This window comes from Sturnira hondurensis, unplaced genomic scaffold, assembly GCF_014824575.4.
Source record: "Sturnira hondurensis isolate 20B ecotype Veracruz unplaced genomic scaffold, ASM1482457v3 Scaffold0015509, whole genome shotgun sequence".
Classification (NCBI taxonomy): Eukaryota; Metazoa; Chordata; class Mammalia; order Chiroptera; family Phyllostomidae; genus Sturnira; species Sturnira hondurensis.
This window is the reverse complement of record NW_028088140.1, coordinates 12254908-12276274: the sequence shown is the minus strand read 5'-3', so window position 1 is coordinate 12276274 and position 21367 is coordinate 12254908. Positions and strand designations below refer to the sequence as shown.

The 21367-nt window shown below is 40.5% G+C and overlaps 1 protein-coding gene across 1 annotated transcript in view; it reads left to right on the top strand.

Annotated features, from left to right (window-relative positions):
- Window positions 1-21367, top strand: part of ERC1 (ELKS/RAB6-interacting/CAST family member 1) — a 549219-nt gene that overhangs the window by 475292 nt on the left and 52560 nt on the right. The gene's annotated exons all lie outside the window — the stretch shown is intronic.

Below are 21367 nucleotides of genomic sequence, written 5' to 3'. Positions count from 1 at the left end.
TATTCAAGATTCTTACCAGTGGTTCATTCTTCAACATATACTAGGAATTACCATGTGAAGGAAGTGCTACTTTATTCTTCCCTCAGTATAACTTGCTCAAGTATCAGAAAGGGTAATTTAGATGGAAGAGGGTAAAGGACAATCTGTTCACATGCCATGAATTATTTCATAGAAGTGATGGACACTAATAATTATAGCCCCTGAAGGAAAGTCTAAGTTAAGGATACTTGGGTAAGAGATTTCTGACAAGTCAGTAGCACATATCTTTACTTGTCTCTGGGGAACTATGGGTTACAACATACTAAGTTTTTAAGAAAAGAACCATTAGATGAATTCGTTTAGGTTATCATCCCCATGCTGTGTTTTCTGATCACTGTTGCCTGTTGATTCACTTTTTTTATGTTGTGATTTTTTTCTAGTTCAACAAATAAATGAGAAGGTTAGTCTGGAGACAAAAACTATGAATTAAATAAAGAGAAAACAGAATGAGGATAGGGATAAAGAACAGATATGCAAAGTGAAAGAAGGAAAAAATGAATAAATACTTAGAAATAGAAAAAGAAATAAAATAGTTTTTAAAACATTAATTCTAAGCTCTTCTGTTTCTAGTTTAAGTGTTGTAAATTTACTAAAACTCTTCATCAGAATTTGAAGAGATGATATATATATAAATACATATATATATATATATACTATTCTTCAGCCAAATGCTTCCTGTTTGGTAAAACATTATCTGTTATTCATAATAAGTGAAGGAAAACTGTGTTTAATACAAAACCTCTCATAGTTGTGATGTTAAATATAGCAGTGATGACTCACAGGTCGAGAAAGATGAACTAGAATCTAAGAGCTGTGCTTCCTTCCCCGTGGAGTATATGTTGCCTAATAATAGACATAGTTAGCCACCTGATTAGTTATTTGCCTTATTTATTTGATGTGAAAAGATAAGAACTACCTTTCAAATTTAGCATGTTGCTGAAGAAATTTTAATTCCTTTCTTCTTGAAAGAGGGAAAGTATAAAGGACAGAATTAAATGGAATCCTAATATCTCCTTTTGGTATTAATAACCATATTGTGAAAATGCAATGGAAAGCCCACTAGATACAAAGAGCATGATGGGTTTTAATTTTAGAAGCTTTTACTTCAAAATTTTGCAGAAAGACAGTGCTTCTTAAAGCACTAACATAGTGGTGTGTCAAAGTTTAATTGACATTCAATTATTTCTTTGTAAACAGCTTGTCTTTGAAATGGAAAAAAGTATTTTTATTCTCAGTCCCATTTTTCAGTATGTCCGAATGGACTTAACTCAGCTTTCCAAGGGCAAAAAATATCTTCAGGATGAGACCAAGATAGAAAATTTCAAACTAAGAATTTTTCAGAAAGTTTTGAATGAATGAAACGAGAAATTCATTAATAGATTTGCCATTGCACATTATGTTACAGTCAAGCTACTGTGATTCTCAAAATAATTTTGCTTACATGCATGACTTGTGTTGATGTTGTCGTGTTCTCCTTGATTGAGTATTTGCTTCCATTACTGAAGTTATTGCTTGAGATATGTGGAATAGTATCTCCAGCAGGATTTCCTGTGAAACAGGTGACTTAGATCATCTGTGAAGGAATGTAGCATCTACCACCACCTTCGATGAGCTTCTCCATGACTGCTAAAGATTGTTAGAGAGATCAACCAATATGCTGCCCCCTTGCCTCAAGTAAAAATTTGAGAGAATAACTAGGGAATAACTATTGAGAAAAATGACCTCTAATACAAAATGACTTGCCTCTGACAGTATTGTGATCACAGTTTGATTTCAGTTTTTGAAGCCCCAGAAACATAAGATATGAATCACTGCCAGATACACATAGTTTATTTTGTGCGTATGTTCTGTTTATATTTTTCTTTTGGAGATGTAGAGCCTTCTGTGACTGACATTTGTGTTATTGAACTCTGTATGTCCAGTGCATTTCACTGCTACCATGCTCCCTCAAATGGCATCCCCATGAGGGCAGGACAAGAGCCTTGTCTATCCTTTTCAATGCTGTATCCTCTGCACCAAGAACAATGCCGGTGACATAGGATCTGCTTGATAAATATTTATTGAATGAGGACTTCCACCAAGATGGAGGCGTAGGTGGAAACACCGTGCCTTCTCCCACAACCAAGTTTGAATACAACAAAGGTTTGGAGAAAAAAGACGAAACCAAAGAACAGGAAATTGAACTATACAGAAGTCCAACAACAACGAACTGTTGAACCAGCACCGGTAAGAGGGGTGGAGCCAGCAGCGGAGCAGGGACAGGCAAGAAAGATCCCCCGACCTCAGATGCCCAGGCAGCCCTGTGTCCGGCTGACCCAGTGAGGCCTCGGGGCAGGGGGCTGGCTGCGGTCACACATTCCTTGCAGATAAACCGGCAGGGAAGTGAGCAGTGAGATGGACCGAGAAGGCCCCAGTAGCGAATCCAGCAGTGGGCTGACCGTGGTCGCACATTCGCGCACACACGGCACAGCACGAGGTGGTGGCAGAAGGCAGCAGAGGAAGCCCGACATACAGCGTCACAACCCAGCGACTGAGTTGCCCTGCTCTGGTGAACACCTAGGGCTCCGATCCTGATACGGAACAGGCACAAACGGTCCAAAATATGGCTCAAGAAGAACTCAAAGCCCCAGAGCCAATAACTCTAAGCGACCAGGAAATAGCGAACCTCTCAGATGCACAATTCAAGACACTGGTCATCAGGATGCTCTCAGAACTGGTTGATTATAGTCACAAATTAGAGGAACATATGAAGGCTAAACTAATTGAAATGAAGGGAGATGCACAGGAAACCAATAGCGATGGAAAGGAAACTGGGACTCAAATCAGTGGAATGGATCAGAAGGAAGAATGAAACATCCAATGAGAAAAGAATAAAGAAACAAGAATTCAAAAAAATGAGGAGAGGCTTAGGAACCTCCAGGACATCTTTAAACGGTCCAAAATCCAAATTATAGGGGTACCAGAAGGGGAAGAGGAACAGCAACAAGTGGAAAACTTATTTGAACAAATAATAAAGGAGAACTTCCCCAGTCTGGCAAAGGAAATAGACTTCCAGGAAATCCAGGAAGCTCAGAGAGTCCCAAAGAACTTGGACCCAAGAAGGAACACACCAAGGCACATCATAATTACATTAGCCAAGATGAAAATGAAGGAGAGAATCCTAGAAGCAGCAAGAGATCAGGGGACAGTTACCTACAAAGGCGTTCCCATCAGACTGTCAGTGGATTTCTCAAAAGAGACCTTACAGGCAAGAAGGGGCTGAAAGGAAGTATTCCAAGTCATGAAATCCAAAGACCTACATCCAAGATGGCTCTATCCAGCAATGCTTTCATTTAGAATGGAAGGACAGATAAAGTGCTTCTCAGATAAGATCAAATTCAAGGAGTTCATCATCACCAAGCCCTTATTATATGAAATGTTAAAGGGACTTATCTAAGAAAAAGAAGATAAAAATATGAACAGTGAAAGGGCAGCAAACTCACAGTTACTAACAACCACACCTAAAATGAAAGCAAACCAAGAGGACAGCTAGATCAGGAGTGGAACCATAGAAATGAAGAACACATGGAGGGTTAGCAACAGGGGAGTGGGAGGAGGAGAAGAGGGGAGAAGATACAGAAAATAAGTAACATAGATGGTAGGTAGAAAATAGATAGGGGGGAGGGCAAGAATAGTAGGGGAAATGTAGAATCTAAAGAACTTGAGACACATGGTCATAAACTAAAGGGGGAGAATGGTGGGGGAGGGGGTGTGCAGGGTGGAGGGGAATGAAGATGGAATAGAACAACTGTAATGGTTTAATCAATAAAATATATTTTTAAAAAACAAAAATATTTATTGAATGAATGAGAGAGAGTAAGAGGAAATCAGGAGGATAGGATAAAGTTCATATTCCTTATCATATCACACAAAGCCTTCTTTCATTTGGCCTAATGATTAAATGTGCATCCCTTCCCACCTTATCCTTGAAGCATACCAGACCACTTACAATTTTTTTAACTGTTAAACTACTTAGATCTTTCATGCTTCTGTCCATTTAGTCATGCTGACTCTTCTGCCTGAAGTACCCTTTTCTACCTTTCCTACCCAGGAAATACCTAAATAAAAATCTGAGTTCTGAAACTCAGCTCAGACATGATTTTTTTCCATGCATTCTGTTCCTGAAACCCCCCCGCTCAATGTGCTGCTCCCTCTTTAGGGCTGCCATAGTACCTATAATAGACTTAAATATTTTCATGTCTCTCTCCCATTCTAGACTTTTCTGTTGAGGACATGAGCCAGATCATTTTCACCTTGAAATTAGTACCAGCTACTTGTTACTTGCTCAATAACTTAAATGAGTATGTGAATTCTAGTGACTTTATAATTTTGTATTTCATATTTGTGATTCTTAATCCTCCAGCTAGATAAGTTTCTTCATTGCCAGAACCATGTCTTGTATTTCTAAATTACCTCACATGATACTATGCATGTCCAGAATGCTTCATATATGCTTAGCTGGTTATTTATTGGTGACTCGAGATAATTTCCTCAGTGTAATTTAGTAGCTTTAGGTAATCTGACTGTTGATGTCAGGAACCACTTAGACTCCATCCTGCATCATGACCCTATAATTTCTAACTGACTGGCTTATAGAAATATAACCTGAATGGACTTTAAAGATTTCCCAGAGTTGTTTTTTTTCTTTGCCTTCTTAGAAACTGGCTACCATACCAACTAAATTTATGGATTTGTTTATTTTCTTACCTTATTAATTTTTGCTTTATGTGTCTTGAAGCTATTATTAAGTGCATACATGTTAAAGATTGTTAGGTCTTCTTAATGAGTTGACTCTTTTATCATTATGTAATGTCTCTCTTCAAAGCTGGTAATATTCCATGCTCTGAAATCTGCCTTGTCTGATATTAATGTAACCACTCCATCTCTCTTTAAATTAGTGAGTACCTGGTCAGTCTTTTTCCATATATTTGCTTCCAAGCTCTGTCTTTGTATTTAAAGTGAGTGTCTTACATACAGCATATATCTGCCAGCCCAGAGGGCACAGGTCTAGGGTGCAAGATTATCTCTCTTCCTCCTTGGTTCCAGAGGGTAGAGCTACCTCCTTGGTTTCAATAGGCCAGGCTGCCACTGAGGGCCAAAGGGCTGGATCTGCCATCCCAGAAAGCCTGGAGGGCAGAGCATCCAACAAAAGAGAATTATTCTCAAACCTTAAAATCTAATGGAATTTTCCCTACTAGGTTTTGGACTTGCTTGAAACCCATAATCCCTTTCTGTTCTTTCCAATTTTTCCTTTTTGGAATGAAAATGTCTGCCCTACCTCTTTCCCACCATCATGTTTTAGAAGTAGATAACTCCTCTGATTTCAACATGTTCACAACTAAAAAAATTGTGCCTCAGGATAAATCATATTTTGACTTTCACCCACATTTGGTTTCGATGATATTTTGATGAGATTTAGAACTTAGAGTTGATGCTGGAATGGGTTAAGACTTTTGGGCTTTGGGAATGGGGTTGAATGTGTTTTGCATGTAAGGCCATGATTTGGGGGCTAGAGAGCATGGGATGTTCCAGGCTGAATTGTGACCCCCAAAGTTCATTGAACCCATAGATTCTAGACTGTGGCTATGTTTGAAGATAGGGACTATAAATGAGACTGATAGTGTGGGCATAATCCAGTCTGACAGGTGACCCTATAAGAAAAGAAGATTAGGACATATATGAGACATCAGGGGTCTGTGCTCACAGAGGAGGAAAAAAAAAAAACACGAGAGGACACAGCAAGAATGCAATCATTTATAAGCCAAGAAGAGAGCCCTCAGAAGAAACCAGTCCTACCAACACCTAAATGTTGAATTTCTAACTTCCAGAACTGTGAGAAAATAAACTTGTCAATAAGCCACCCAATCTATGGTAGCTTGTTATTGAAGCCCTAGTAGACTAATATACTTTTTTTTTTTTGCTCAATCCTTCGATTTTCCCCAACCTCCCATATACCTTCATTTTGAAAAATACTCTTCTCTAGGTATAGAATTCTAGGTTGTTTCTAGTTTGTTTCGGTTTTTAATACTTTAAAGATGCTGTTCCATTTTCTTCTGTTAAAAAGTCTTATATATTCTCTTTTTAAAAAAATAGTGTATTGTTTATACTATTACAGTTGTCCCAATTTTCCCCGTTTGCCCCCCTCCACCCAACCCACCCCCCCCATTCCCACAATCAATCCCCACAGCATTGTCCATGTCCATGGATCATGCATATATGTTCTTTGACTCTTCCCTTCACCTTTTTTCAGCCAGTCACCACCTCCCTCATCCCTTCTTACAGTTGTCAGTCTGTCCCTGTCTCTGTGCCTCTGATTCTGTTTTGTTCATTAGTTTATTTTGTTCATCAGATTCCACTTATAAGTGAGAGCACATGGTATTTGTCTTTCACTGACTGGCTTATTTCACTTAGCATAATAGTCTCCACTTCCATCCATGGCATCACAAAAGGTAAGAATTCCTTCCTTTTTACTGCTGCATAGTATTCAATTGTGTAAATGTACCACAGCTTTTTTATCTACTCATCTACTGATGGGCGCTTAGGTGGTTTCCAGACCTTGGCTATTGTAAATAACTATGCTATGAACATAGGGGTGCATACATTCTTTTGAATTGTTGTTTTGGGATTCTTAGGATATATTCCCAGAAATGGAATTGCTGGAACAAAAGGCAATTCCATTCTTAATATTTTGAGGAAACTTCACACTGTTTTCCAGAGTGGTTGCACTGTCTGCATTTTCACCAATAGTTCACTAGGATTCCTAGGATTCCTTTTTCTCCACATCCTTGCCAGCACTTGTTGTTTGTTGATTTGTTAATGATGGCCATTTTGGCAGGTATGAGGTGATATCTCATTGTGGTTTTAATTTGCATCTCTCTGTTGGCTAGTGATGTTGAACACTTTTTCATATGTCTGTGAACCATCTATATTTCCTCCTTGAAGAAGTGTCCATTCAGATCCTTTACCTATTTTTAATGGAATTGTCTATCTTCCTGGTTTTGAGTCATATAAGTTCTTTATATATATATATTTCCCCCCCACTGTGCAGCCCACAAGCAGAGGCTAGGCAATGGTTCCAGGCCAGGATGCTCTGGCATGAGGCACTAAGTATATTTTGGATATTAAACCCTTGTCTGTTGTATCATTGGCAGATATGTTCTCCTATACAATTGGTTCCCCTTTTCATTTTGATGCTGGTTTCTTTAGCTGTGCAGAAGCTTTTTAATTTGATGGAGTCTCATTTGTTTATTTTTCCCTTTGAACGAAGGATGATATATATCCTTGCCTTAGGATATATATCAGCAAAATTATTGCTATGTGAGGTATCTGAATTTTCCCTCAGAATTTTTATGGCATCACAACTTATATTTAAGTCTTATATCCATTTTTAGTTTTTCTAATGTATGGTGTAAGTTGATGGCCTAGTGTCATTTTTTTCCCAAGTATTAAACCAATTCTCCCAACACCATTTATTGGAGACACTGTCTTCACTCCATTGTACGTTCTTGCCTCCTATATCAAATATTAATTGACCATAAATTGACCATGGGTTTATTTCTGGGCTCTCTGTTTCATTGATTTGTGTGTCTGTTCTTATGCCAGGACCAGATGTTTTGATTATAGTATAGTTTGATATCAGTTATTGTGATCCCTCCATATTTGTTTTTCTTTCTCAAGATGGCTGAGAATATTCAGGGTCTCTTTTGGTTCCATACAAGTTTTTGGAATAGTTGTTCTAGATCTGTAAAAAATACCACTGGTATTTTAATAGGCATCTCCTTGAGTCTACAATAGCTCTGGGAAGTATGGGCTTTTTAATGATGTTAATTCTTCCAGTCCATGAACACAATATATGTTTCCACTTATTTGTATCTTCCTCACGTTCTTTTTTCAATGCCCTTTAGTATTCTGAGTACAGGTCTTTTACCACCTTGGTTAAATTTATTCATAGGTACCTTTTTTTTTTCATGAGTAAATTACATTGTTTTTTAGTTTCTCTTTCTGACAGTTCATTACTGATGTATAAAAATGCCATCAATTTCTGAGTATTGATTTTGTATCCTGCTGTTTTGCTGAATTTATTTGTTAGGTCTAGTAGTTTTGTTTTGTTTTTTGGGTGAGAGTTTGGTTTTGGGTTTTTTTTGTTTTTTTTTTTTTTTTTTTGGTGGAGCCTATAGGTTTTTCTGTATACAATATCATGTCATCTCTGAATGATGACAATTTTACTTCCTCCTTTCTAATTTGGATGGATTCTATTTCTTCTTCTTCCCTGATTGCTGTGGCTAGGACTTCCAGTACTAAGTTAAATATAAGAGTGGTGAAAGCAGACATCCTGTCCTGTTCCTGGGAAATGCTTTTAGGTTTTGCCTATGGGGTATAATGTTGGCTGTAGGATTTTCATATGTGGCCCTTATTATGTTTAGGTATGATCCATCTATTCCCCCTTTGTTGAGAGTTTTTTATAATAAATGGGTGCTATGTTTTATCAGATACTTTTTCCACATCTATTGATAAGCTCACATGATTTTTTTTAAATATAATTTTTATTTAATTCTTGTTCAAGTACAGGTTTCTGTCTTATATTCCCAACCCTACCCGCCCCCCACCCCATGCTCCCCGCCTCCCTCACCTTTCCACCCGCCACCCTTAGTTATTGTCCATGTGTCCTTTATACGTGCTCATGTGAGTCCATTCCCTTTTCCCCTATGATTCTCTCCCCTCTCCCCTCTGGATCCTGACAGCCTGTTCCATATTTGAGTGTCATTGGTTGTATTTTGCCTCCTTGTTTGGTTTGTTTAGATTCCTGGTGACGGTGAGATCATATGATATTTGTCTTTCACCGCCTGGCTTATTTCGCTCAGCATAATGCTTTCCAGTTCCATCCATGATGTTGCAAAGGGTAGGAGTTCCTTCTTCCTTTCTGCAGCATTGAATTCCATTGTGTAAATGTACCATAGTTTTTTGATCCAGTCATTTACCGATGGGCATCTAGGTTGCTTCCAACTCTTGGCTATTGTAAATTGTGCTGCTATGAACATCGAGGTGCATAGGTTCTTTTGGATTGGTGTTTCAGGGTTCTTAGGATATACTCCCAAGAGTGGAATTGCTGGGTCAAAAGGCACGTTCATCTTTAGTTTTCTTAGAAAATTCCATACTGTTTTCCATAGTGGTTGTACCAGTCTGCAATCCCACCAACAGTGGACCAGAGTCCCCTTTTCCCCACAACCTCTCCAGCACTTGTTGTTTATTGCTTTGTTTATGATAGCCAATCTGACTGGTGTTAAGTGGTATCTCATTGTGGTTTTAATTTGCATCTCTCTGATAGCTAGTGATATCGAGCATCTTTTCATGTGTCTCTGGATTCTCTGTATGTCCTCCTTGGAGAAATGTCTGTTCAAGTCCTCTGCCCATTTTTTGATTGGGTTGCTTGTCTTCTTTGAGTGGAGCCGAATGAGTTCTTTGTATATTTTGGAGATTAAACCCTTATCTGAGGTATCATTGGCAAATATGTTTTCCCAAGCTGTTGCTTCTCTTTGTATCTTGATACTGTTTTCCTTAGCCATGCAGAAGCTTTTAATTTTGATGAGATCCCATTTGTTTATTCTTTCCTTTATGTTCCTTGCTCTAGGGGACGTATCAGTAAAAATATTGCTGCGTGGAATATCTGAGATTTTCTTGCCAAGGCTCTCCTCTAGGGTTTTAATGGTTTCACGGCTTATATTTAAGTCTTTTATCCACCTTGAATTTATTTTGGTGTATGGTGTAAGTTGGTGCTCAAGTTTCATTTTTTTGCATGTAGCTGTCCAGTTCTCCCAACACCATTTGTTGAAAAGGCTGTCTTTACTCCATTTTATGTTATTGCCCCCTTTGTCGAATATTAATTGACTGTAGAGAGTTGGGTTTATTTCTGGGCTCTCTGTTCTATTCCATTGGTCTATGTGCCTGTTTTTGTGCCAGTACCAGGCTGTTTTGATTACAGTGGCCTTGTAATACAGTTTGATATCAGGTATTGTGATCCCTCCTACTTTGTTCTTCTTTCTCAAAATTGCAGCAGCTATTCGGGGTCTTTTCTGGTTCCATATAAATTTTTGAAGTGTTTGTTCTATGTCTGTGAAATACGCCATTGGTACTTTAATAGGTATTGCATTGAATCTGTAAATTGCTTTGGGTAGTATGGACATTTTGATGATGTTAATTCTTCCAATCCATGAACACGGTATATGTTTCCATTTATTTGTGTCTTCCTTGATTTCTTTCTTCAGTGTTGTGTAGTTTTCTGCATACAGGTCTTTTACCTCCTTGGTTAGGTTTATTCCCAGATATTTTATTTTTCTTTTTGCTATATCGAATGGGATTTTTTTCCTGATTTCTGCTTCTGCTGCTTCATTGTTGGTATACAAAAATGCCTTTGATTTCTGGATATTAACTTTGTATCCCGCTGTTATGCCAAATTCATTTATTAGTTCCAGCAGTTTTTTGGTAGAGGCTATAGGGTTTTCCATGTACACTATCATGTCATCTGCAAACAATGCCAGTTTTGTTTCCTCCTTTCCGATTTGGATGCCTTTTATTTCCTTTTCTTGTCTGATCGCTGCAGCTAGAACTTCTAATACTATATTGAATAGAAGTGGTGAAAGTGGGCAACCTTGTCTTGTACCTGATCTTAGTGGAAAAGCTTTTAGTTTTTGCCCATTGAGTATGATGTTGGCTGTAGGTCTTTCATATATGGCCTTTATTATATTGAGGAATGTTCCCTCTATTCCCACCTTGCTGAGTACCTTTATCATAAATGGGTGTTGTACCTTATCAAAAGCTTTTTCCGCATCTATTGATATGACCATGTGGTTTTTGTCTTTGCTTTTGTTTATTTCGTGTATTACATTTATTGATTTGCGTATATTGAACCATCCTTGCATCCCCGGGATGAATCCCACTTGGTCGTGGTGTATGATCTTTTTGATATATTGTTGGATGCGATTTGCCAATATTTTGTTGAGGATTTTAGCATCTATGTTCATCAGTGATATTGGTCTGTAATTTTCTTTCTTTGTTGTGTCTCTATCTGGCTTTGGGATTAGGGTGATGCTGGCTTCATAGAAAGAGTTGGGGAGTTTTCCCTCCTTTTGGATTTTTTGGAATAGTCTGTGAAGAATAGGGGTTAGCTCTTCCTTAAAAGCTTTGTAGAATTCTCCTGTGAAACCATCTGGCCCAGGGCTTTTGTGTGATGGGAGTTTTTTGATTACTTCTTCAATTTCATTTGCTGTTATTGGCCTGTTCAGGTTTTCTGCTTCTTTTTCATTGAGTTTTGGAAGATTATATTTTTCTAGAAATTTGTCCATTTCACCCAGGTTTTCAAATTTCTTGGCATACAGTTCCGCATAGTAATTTCTTACAATCCTTTCTATTTCTGTGGTATCAGTTGTAATCTCTCCTCTTTCATTTCTGATTGTGTTTATTTGTGTCCTCTCTCTTCTTTTCTTAATGAGCCTACTTAAAGGTTTGTCTATTTTGTTTATCTTTTCAAAAAACCAACTCCTGGATTCATTGATCTTTAGAATTGTGCTTTTAGTCTCTATGTCATTTAATTCTGCTTTGATCTTGGTTATTTCCTTCCTTCTACTTGCTCTGGGCTGTCTTTGTTGTTGTTCCTCGAGTTCTTGCAGGCGTTGGGTTAGGTTGTTTGTTTGAAATGTTTCTATCCTCTTTAGGTGAGCCTGTATCGCTATGAACTTCCCTCTCAGGACTGCCTTCACTGTGTCCCATAAATTTTGGGTTGTGGTGAGTTCATTTTCATTTGTTTCAAGGAGTTTTTTGATTTCCTCCCTAATTTCAATCTTGACCCATTCATTGTTCAATAGCCTACCATTCAGTCTCCATGATTTTGGGTGTTTTGGGTTTTTTCCTGTGGGGTTGGTTTCCAATTTCAGTCCCTTGTGATCAGAGAAGATGCTTGGTATGATTTCTATTTTCCTGAAGTTGTTGAGACTGGTTTTGTGTCCTATCATGTGATCTATCTTTGAAAATGTTCCATGTGCGTTTGAAAAGAAAGTGTATTTAGTTTCTTTGGGATGGATGGCTCTATATATATCAATTAGGTCCATTTCTTCTAGAGTGTCGTTTAATGCTGCTATATCTTTGTTGATATTTTGTTTGGAAGATCTGTCCATTTTTGACAGTGGGGTGTTAAAATCCCCTACTATAATTGTGTTGCTGTCAATATCTTTCTTGAGGTCCTCTAGGATTTTCTTTATATATTTGGGTGCTCCTGTGTTGGGTGCGTATATATTTATGATGTTAATGTCTTCTTGGTGGATTCTTCCCTTGAGTATTATGAAGTAACCTTCTGGGTCTCTCTTTATAGCCTTTTTTTTGAAGTCTATTTTGTCTGATATGAGGATTGCCACCCTGGCTTTTTTTTCATGTCCATTTGCTTGGAAAATTTGTTTCCAGCCTTTCACTTTCAGTCTGTGGTGGTCTTTTGTCCTGAGGTGGGTCTCTTGTAGGCAGCATATGTGTGGGTCATGCTTTCTTATCCATTCAGCTATTCTTTGTCTCTTAATTGGTGCATTTAATCCATTTACATTTAAAGTTATTATCAAAAGGTACTTATTCATTGCTATTTATGTACCTGTGTTCCTCTCTGTCTCTCTCTTTTCCTTCCTTTCCTTAAAGCAGCCCTTTTATTAATTCTTGTAGAGCTGGTTTTGTGGAGGCGTATTCTTTTAGACTTCTTTTGTCTTGGAAGCTCTTTATTTGGCCTTCTATCTTGATTGAGAGCCTTGCTGGATAAAGCAGTCTTGGTTGTAGGCCTCTGTTTCTCATTACTTGGAATATTTCCTGCCATTCTTTTCTTGCTTGGAATGTTTCCGTTGAGAAATCATTAGCCAACCTTATTGGGACCCCCTTGTATGTTACTTCCTTTTTCTCCCTTGCTGCCTTTAGGATTCTCTCTTTGTCCTGGAGTTTTGCCATTTTCATGATGATGTGTCTTGCAGTAGGCCTCTTTGAGTTCCACCTGCCTGGGACTCTCTGGGATTCCTGGATTCGTGTGACTTTCTCTCCCCTCATCTTAGGAAAATTTTCTGTTATTACTCTTTCAAGTAGGTTTTCTATCCCTTGTTCTTCTTCTTCCCCTTCTGGTATTCCTATTATTGGGATATTACTATGTTTCATATGGTCTTGCATTTCTCTTAGACTCTCCTCATTTTTTCTCATTCTCTTTTCCATTACCTGGTCCGTCTGGGAGATTCTTTCCACCTTGTCTTCGAGCTCGCTTATGTGGTCTTCTGCCTCATCAGTCCTACTCTTCATACCTTCTACTGTGTTCTTCAATTCAGAAATTGTATTTTTCATTTCCTCTTGGCCTTTGCTGATGGTTTCTATTTCCTTTTTCATGCTGTTATAGTTTGCGGAGAGTTCATTGTAGCTCCCCTGTAGTTTCTGGTAGCTCGTTGTAAGCTCTTTGAATTTCCTAATAACCAGTGCTTTGAATTCCACATCTGATAGTTGACTTGCCTCTGTTTCATCTAACATTCTTTCTGAGGCTTCCTCCTTTTCTTTCATTTGGGGATTGTTTCTTTGTCTCCCCATTGTTTGTGCTGCTCTTCTCGTTGGCCTCAGCTTCTTAGATTGATCTGTTCTGGTACCCTGAGTTTATGGCGTGAACTTCTGTGGAGGATACCTGTGGAATTCAGTGGTGCAGTCTCCTGTAGGTATCTTGGTCTTCTCTGCTCCCACTGCTCCTCCGTTTGGTGTCCAAGGAGTCAAACCGTCTGGTCTCACTAACTGCAGCAGCCTGAGGGGCTGTTGTTGTGGCTCTTCTCGTGGTACACTCAACTGGTCTTGCCAGTACCCCCCAAGATCCAGACTGGCGCCTCTCACCCGCGCCCTACTGAGAGCGGATTTTCTCCCAGGCTTCCCAGCCCTGGTCTGACATGAGGGTGCGTGCTCCCAGCCTGGCTTTCTTATTCTCGTAGTCTTGGGTGTGGACCTTTCCCTGTGTTGTGTCTGAATACACAGGGCAACTCACAATTCTCCCAAACCAACAGCAACAGCCTGACTCCCTGTGTTTCCCTGTCTGCACCGACTGAGTAGGGGTGAAGCTGGCGACTGCCTCTCTTCCAGGGGCCCAGCCAGCAGCCAGACTCCCCGAATTTATTCGCCAGCAGGTGCAGGTCCTGTGCCACAGGGATTACCTGGGCGACTCTCAATTCCCCAAGCCAAGGGTCGGCGCAGACCCCGCCCCACCGGAAAAGCAGGGGAGACTGGCAGTTCCCCCAGTACACAGCCTGCTCGCGGCCCCTCGGGGGGCCGGGAAGGCGTGCGCCCCAAAGCCAATGAAGCCGGGGGGCCGGGAAGGTGCGCGCGGCTGAAGGAGCAGGCTCCGGCGATGGTGCAGGGGACCGGCGGTTAACGAAACCGGGGCCGGGAAGGCCCTCCAGACTGGTGGTCAACGAAGCCGGGGGAGGGGGGGGCTGGGAAGGCTCGCGCGCGGCTGAGGGAGCAGATGCAGGCAATGGCGCGGGTCGCCCCGGGGGCGGGAAGGTGCGCGCTACCCGCGGTCGAGGAAACCTGGGGCCCGGGAGGGGCGCGGGACCGGTGGTCAATGAAGCTGGGGGGCTGGGAAGGCGCGAGAGGCTGAAGGAGCAGGCGCCGTCGATGGCACGGGTCGCCCGGGCGACTTGCAGCCGGTCAAGCCGAAGATCAATGCTTGACTCACAGTGTCTCCTAGTCTGCGCCAGCTGAGCAGGGATGGAGCTGGTCTGCGCCACCAGGGGAGCAGGGATGGAGCTGGTTTGTGCCGGCTGAGTAGGGATGGAGTTCGCAACTGACCCCCTTCTGGAGGCCTTGCCAGCAGCCCAAGACCCCCGGGACTGCTCTCAGGCAGGCACGGGCCCCTCGAAGCAGGGAGTGCTCTGGCAACTCTCAGTTCTCCCAAGCCGGCAACCTGACTCCACGGGTTATCAGAGCTGTCTGGTGTGCTTCCAAATGCTCACTCCTCTCTCTGCCACTACTGGCAGACCAATCTCTTATGGTGTTTTCCAACCTGCGCCCTGCCAGACGGGGGTGGTGCCAGTGACCAGTTCTCTCCCAGAGACGGTGTTGCCCACCCTCGGCTCTCAGAGACCTGGGTGGCTGGCCAGGGCCCTGGCTCGGCCTGGCAGGGGGCCCGCCACCACCTCTGCGCTGCTCTCTCGTACCTTGTTGATCTGCGGTCATCTCCTCTCCTCAACCTCTGGTCATTCAGTGTCCGCTACAGTCTCTGGAGTCCTGCCTTCTTATATGCTGGGTCCCAGTTTGGCATCTGCTGTGCTCTTCCGCAGATCAGCCAGGTCCTTCTCTGGTGCGTGGAGAGAAGCGAAATCCTTTGTCCTACTCCGACGCCATCTTTCCTGATCTCCTCAAGCTCACATGATTTTTATCTTTCATTTTGTTTGTGTGGTGTATCACATTTACTGATTTGCAAATACTGTACCATCCTTGCATCCCCATGATGAATCCTACTTAATCGTGGTGCATGCTGTTTTTAATGCATTGCTGTATTCAGTTTACTAATATTTTATTGAGGATTTTACCAACTATGCTTTTATTTCTTTGTTGTGTCTTTGCCTGGTTTTGGAATTAGGGTAACACTGGACTCATAAAAAGAGCTTGGAAGTCTTCCCTCTCCTTGGGATTTTTTGCAAGTTTGAGAAGAAACAATGTTACTACTTCTTTGAATGATTGGTAATAATTCACCTGTAAGATCATCGGATCCAGGGCTTTTGTGTGTCGGGAGTTTTTTTATTACTGCTTCAAGTTCATTTGTTGTTATTGGTCTATTCAGGTTTTCTGCTTCTTCCTGATTCAGTTTTAGAACACTGTATATTTCTACAAATTTATCCATTTTGCCCAGGTTGTTCATTTTCTTGACATATGGTTGTTCATAGTATTTTCTTACAATCCTTTGTTTTCTGTGGTGTCAGTTATCACTTCCCCTCTTTCATTTCTGATTTTATTCATTTGAGTCTTTTTTCTTTTTTTCTTGATCAGTCTGTTTATAGGTATGTCTATTTTATTTATCTTTTCAAAGAACCAGCTCCTGAATTCATCAGTCTTTTACACTGTTTTTTTATTCACTATGTCATTTATTTCCACTCTGATTTTGATTATTTCCTTCTTTCTGCTCACTCTGTGCTTTGTTTTTTGTTGTTTTACTAGTTCTTTTAGGTGTAGAGTTAGATTGTTTATTTGAGATTTTTTTCTGTCTCCTTTAGGTAGGACTGTAATGCTATGAACTTCCTTCTCAGAACTGCTTTCACTGTGTTCCATAGATTTTGGATTGTTGTGTGTGCATTTTGTGTCTAGGTGCTTTTGATTTCTTCCTTGAAATCATTGATGACCCATACATTTTTTAATGACATGCTAATTTAGCCTCCTGTGTTTGAATGTTTTTATTGAGGTTCCTTCCTAGTTTCATGCCATTGTGATCTGAGAAAATGCTTGATGTGATTTCAGTTTTCTTGAATTTGGTAAGACTTATTTTATGTCCTACCATGTGGTCTCTTTTTGAGAATGATGGACGTGCACTTGAGGAAAATATGTGTTCTGTTGCTTTGGGATAAAATGTTCTTTAAAAGCAATTAAATCTGTTTGAACTAGTGTGTCATTTAAAGTCACTGTGTCCTTGTTGATTTTTCATCTGGAAGATCTATCCATTGGTAACATTGGAGTGTCAAAACCCACTACAATTACTGTATTGCTGTCAATCTCTTCATTAAAGTCCAGCAAGATTTTTATATATTTATGTGTTCCTTATTTTGGGTGCATATATGTTTACAAGGGTTATATCCTCTTGTTGGATTTATTCCTTTGGTATTGTGTAGTGACCTACTTTGTCTCTTGTTATGACCTTTGTTTTGAAGTCTGTTTTGTCACTTATAAGTATTACTACCCCAGCTTTTTTTCATTTCCATTTACATGGAATATTTTTTCCATCTGTTCACTTTCAGGCTGTGTAAATCTTTTGTTCCGAGGTGGGTCTCTCATAGCCAGCCTATATGGTTCATGTTTTCTTATCCATTCTGCTAACCTGTATCTTTTGATTAGGGCATTTAATCCTTTTACATTTAAGGTTATTATTGGTAGGTACTTATTCATTGCCATTTTATTCCTTTTCCCTATGTTCCTCTATCTTTTACTATTTCTTCTTTTAAATCAGTCCCTTTGACATTTCTTGGAGTGCTGGTTCGGTGTTGATGAGCACCTTTGGCCTCTTTTGCCTGAGAAGCTCTTTATTTTGCCTTCAATTTTAAATGATAGCCTTGCTGAATAGAGTAGTCTTAATTGCAAATCCTTGCTTTTCATTACTTTGAATACTTCATGCTAAGCCATTCTTGTAAGAAGTGTTTCTGTTGAGAAATCATCTGACAGCATTATTGTACCTCCCTATAGATAACTTACTCACTCTTGCTACCTTTAAGATTCTCTCTTTATCTTTAAAAACTTTGCCATTTTAATATGATGTGTCTTAGTGTGGGTGTCTTTGGGTTCGTATTGTTTGGGATTCTCTGTGTTTCCTGAACTTGTGTGACTTTTTCCTTCACCAGGTTAGGGAATTTTTCTGTCATTATTTCTTCAAACAGGTTTTCTATTTCTTGCTCACTTTCTTCTACTTCTGCTACTCCTGTGATGTGGATATTGTTATGTTTCGCATTATCACAAAGTGCCCTTAACCCATTCTTATTCTTTTTCAGTCTTTTTTCTTTTTGTTGCTCTAGTTGGATGGTTTTTTTTCTACCTTATTTTTCAAATCATTGATTCAATCCTCTGCTTCATCTACCCTGCTTTTAATTCCTCCTAGGGTATTCTTCACTTAAGATATGCATTCCTCATTTCCAGCTGGTTCGTATTCATAGTTTCTATGTCCTTTTTTATGCTGATGTAATTCTCACTGAGTCCCTTATAGTTCTCACTAAGTTCTTTAAGCATCCTTATAACAATACTTTGAACTGTATGTCTGATAAATTGCTTGCCTCAATTTCATTTAGCCCTTTCTCTAGGGTTCCTGCTTTTTTTTCTTTGGGGGGTTATTTCTTTTCTTTTTTTTTTTAAAGATCTTTTATTTATTTCATAAAGAGAGGGGAAGAGAAGGAGAAAGAGAGGGAGAGAAAGAAATACCAGTGTGTGGTTGCCTCTCACACACACCCCCACCCCGGGAACATAGGAACCTGGCCCACAACCCAGGCATGTGCCCTGACTGGGAACTGAACCAGTGACCCTTTGGTTCTCAATCCGTTGATCTAACCCAGCCAGGCAGGGGGTTATTTCTTTGTCTCTCCATTTTAACTGACTCTTTTTGTTTCTATGTATTTAATACATCTGTTTTGACTCCCTGTCTTCATGAGGTGCATTTATGTGGTAGGAGTCCTGTGGGACTCAGTGTTGCCCTCTCCTTTATCCCCTGAGCTGGATGCTCTAGAAATGTCCTTTGTGTGAGTTATGTGGGCTCTCCTGTTGTACTTGGGTCTTGATTGTTGTTGGCATATTCATTGGTGGGATCTTCCCTCCTGCTGACTGACTGCAAGATTCAACCCCCACTTACATCTTTCATGCTTTTGTATAGTTGCTGACAGAACAAAACAACACAACTCACACACACACAAAACCAGACCTAAATCAAGTTAAAAAAAAATCCCTGAAAAACAACAGCAAAATCAACAACAAAAGAGTAAAGGATAATAAGAGTGGAAAGAGAAATGGAATAGTAAAAGGAAGAAAGTATACAAGAGGATCAAAGGAAAGGAAAATGATTATGAGAGGAGAAAAGGAAGAGAAGCAATAAAAGTAAGGAATCAAAAGGGGAACACCAAAAAAGAAAACAGAAAGGGAAAGAAAAATAAGAAGAAAGGAAAGAAGGGGGAAATGGAGTAAGAAAAAGGAAGAGTAAAATAGGAGATATGAAAGAAAAATTGAGAAAAAAGGAAAATGAAGAAAAAATAATAAAAATGCTCAAAAAATTAAAATAATGTAAAAGAACTTTGCTGTGTATAATGCACTCCCATGTATAATGTACACCCATGTTTAGTTGCATTTTAATGTGTGAGTATAAATAAAAGAATTAAAAACATTTATATGGAATTAGTACCTCCCATGTATAATGCACATCCTTATTTTTCCCTCAAAAATGTTCTTTATGCATGGCAAGTTACAGTAAGTGAATTTGTTTCAGCTGATTTGAGTGCTCACCTACTGCGTTTTTTTTGGATTTGGCTCTGTTGTTGCCTGAAGCTGGTGTAAGCCAGTATCAGATTATGTCTATGTCTAGCCCTCAGCACTTTGTGACTGCCTCTTCCAGGCTTGGCTGTGCCCTGGGTGGGTGTTGCTATACTGTAGGCTGGCTTTTTTCAGCTCAGGGTACAGGTGTGGATCAGCAATCCTCCAAATGCAGCATAGGGTCTACTGCCTCCTGCCTCTGCCTACTGACCTTCTGTCAGTTTTAGTCTAGCTGCTGACCCAACTGTTTCTGAGAGGGCTTCTGGCGGAATCACAAGGATGGGGATCCCTGGATCTCACATTGCAGGTACTATTCAGACTTCAGGGAAGATGGTGGGTTAATCCCCCATCCCCACAACACACTGCTGAGTCTGTCACAGATTATTTTCCTGAACTCAGCAGGGCAGAGCTCCTAGTAGGAAAGCAGATGGGGCCTCCAGATCCCAGAGAATGGGTCTGCTGGAAACCAGGAGGGTGTTTCTGTGGCTCTCCTGTGAGGGGGGAGCACGGGTCTGGTTCCCAGAAACATGTGTGGAACGGCTACACCCTAAAGCCAATCTCTGACACACTCAGAGACTGCCTATTGCTGTCTCCTCAGCAGGGGTTAAGATGTAGGGTGGGGCAAAGTAAGGGGTAAAAAAGATGCAGGGTGGTCCAGCAGAATTCCATAGGGTAGGGTAGGCAGGATCCCAGAGGATGGGGCAGTTGGTTTCCCACAGGGTGGGGTAATTCTTTTATCCTTGGAAGGGGCTTGCTCTTCTCAAGAAAAATGGCTGCTGCAGTATTGAGATACATGTAGGCACAGGCAATCCAGTAGGCATTCCCCAACATCTCTCCCCAAAGCCTCCCTCTCCAGACTCTCCTCAGGTGACTCCAGTCTGCACCACCCTCCTTTCACCTGAGCCCGAGGTGAATGGCTGCAAACAATGAATGTGTGCTTTGGCCCCATAGGAAAAAAAAACAGTGGCTTTTTCTCCCAGTGGACTCTGTCTCTCTCCTACAGACAAAACCCTGCAGCTACACAGTAACCACTGGATACTACAGGGTCATCTCATCCTGGCACTGGCATTTTGTGCTTGGGAGTCTTGTTGAAGGTTCAGGCTCCACTCCTCTCAGGGGAAGCTCCCACAGTAGCACCATACCTCAGCCTGCCACCCCTGGGAGCAATGCAAGCCCCTTTCACATCCCCCCTTCCTACTCATCTGGACATGGTTTCTTCCCATCCTTGGTTTAAGAGTTGCCTCTTCAGGTAGCCTTTGGGTGTTTATTTCAGGTGGCTGTGCCTCTCTTTGTTTTTATTTCCTATTTGGTTCTGGGAGATAGTGCGAGATGACAGATCCTCCTACTTGCTCCCCTTCTCTTTTTTTCCTGTCACGTTTCTTTTTTCTCTACTATCAGGATTTTATTAATTATTTTTTGTTTTCACACATTTGAATATAATGTGCCAACTTCTCATGTTTGTTTTTCATGTTTGGGCTAAAACTCTGTTTGGGATCTCTGATTCTCTTGGATTTACAATTTGTTAGTTGTTTTTTAAATATATTTTATTGATTATGCTGTTACAATTGTCCCATTTACCCCCCTTTATTTCCCTCCACCCTGCACACCCCCTCGCACCTGCATTCCCTGCCTTCTCCATTTCCCATACTATTCTTAACCTCCCCCTGTATATTTTCTACCTCCCATTTATGCTACCTATTCTCTGTACCTTTTCCCTATCTATCTCCTCCCACTCCCCCTCTGATAACCCTCCATGTGATCTCCGTTTCTGTGGTTCTGTTCCTATTCTAATTGTTTGCTTAGTTTGTTTTGTTTTAGGTGTGGATGTTAATAATTGTGAGTTTGCTATCATTTTGCTGTACATATTTTTTTATCTTCTTTTTCTTAGATAAATCCCTTTAACATTTCCTATAATAAGGGCTTGGTGATGATGAACTCCTTTAACTTGACCTTATCTGAGAAGCACTTTATCTGCTGTTCCATTCTCAATGAAAGCTTTGCTGGATAGAGCAATCTTGGATGTAGGTCCCTACCT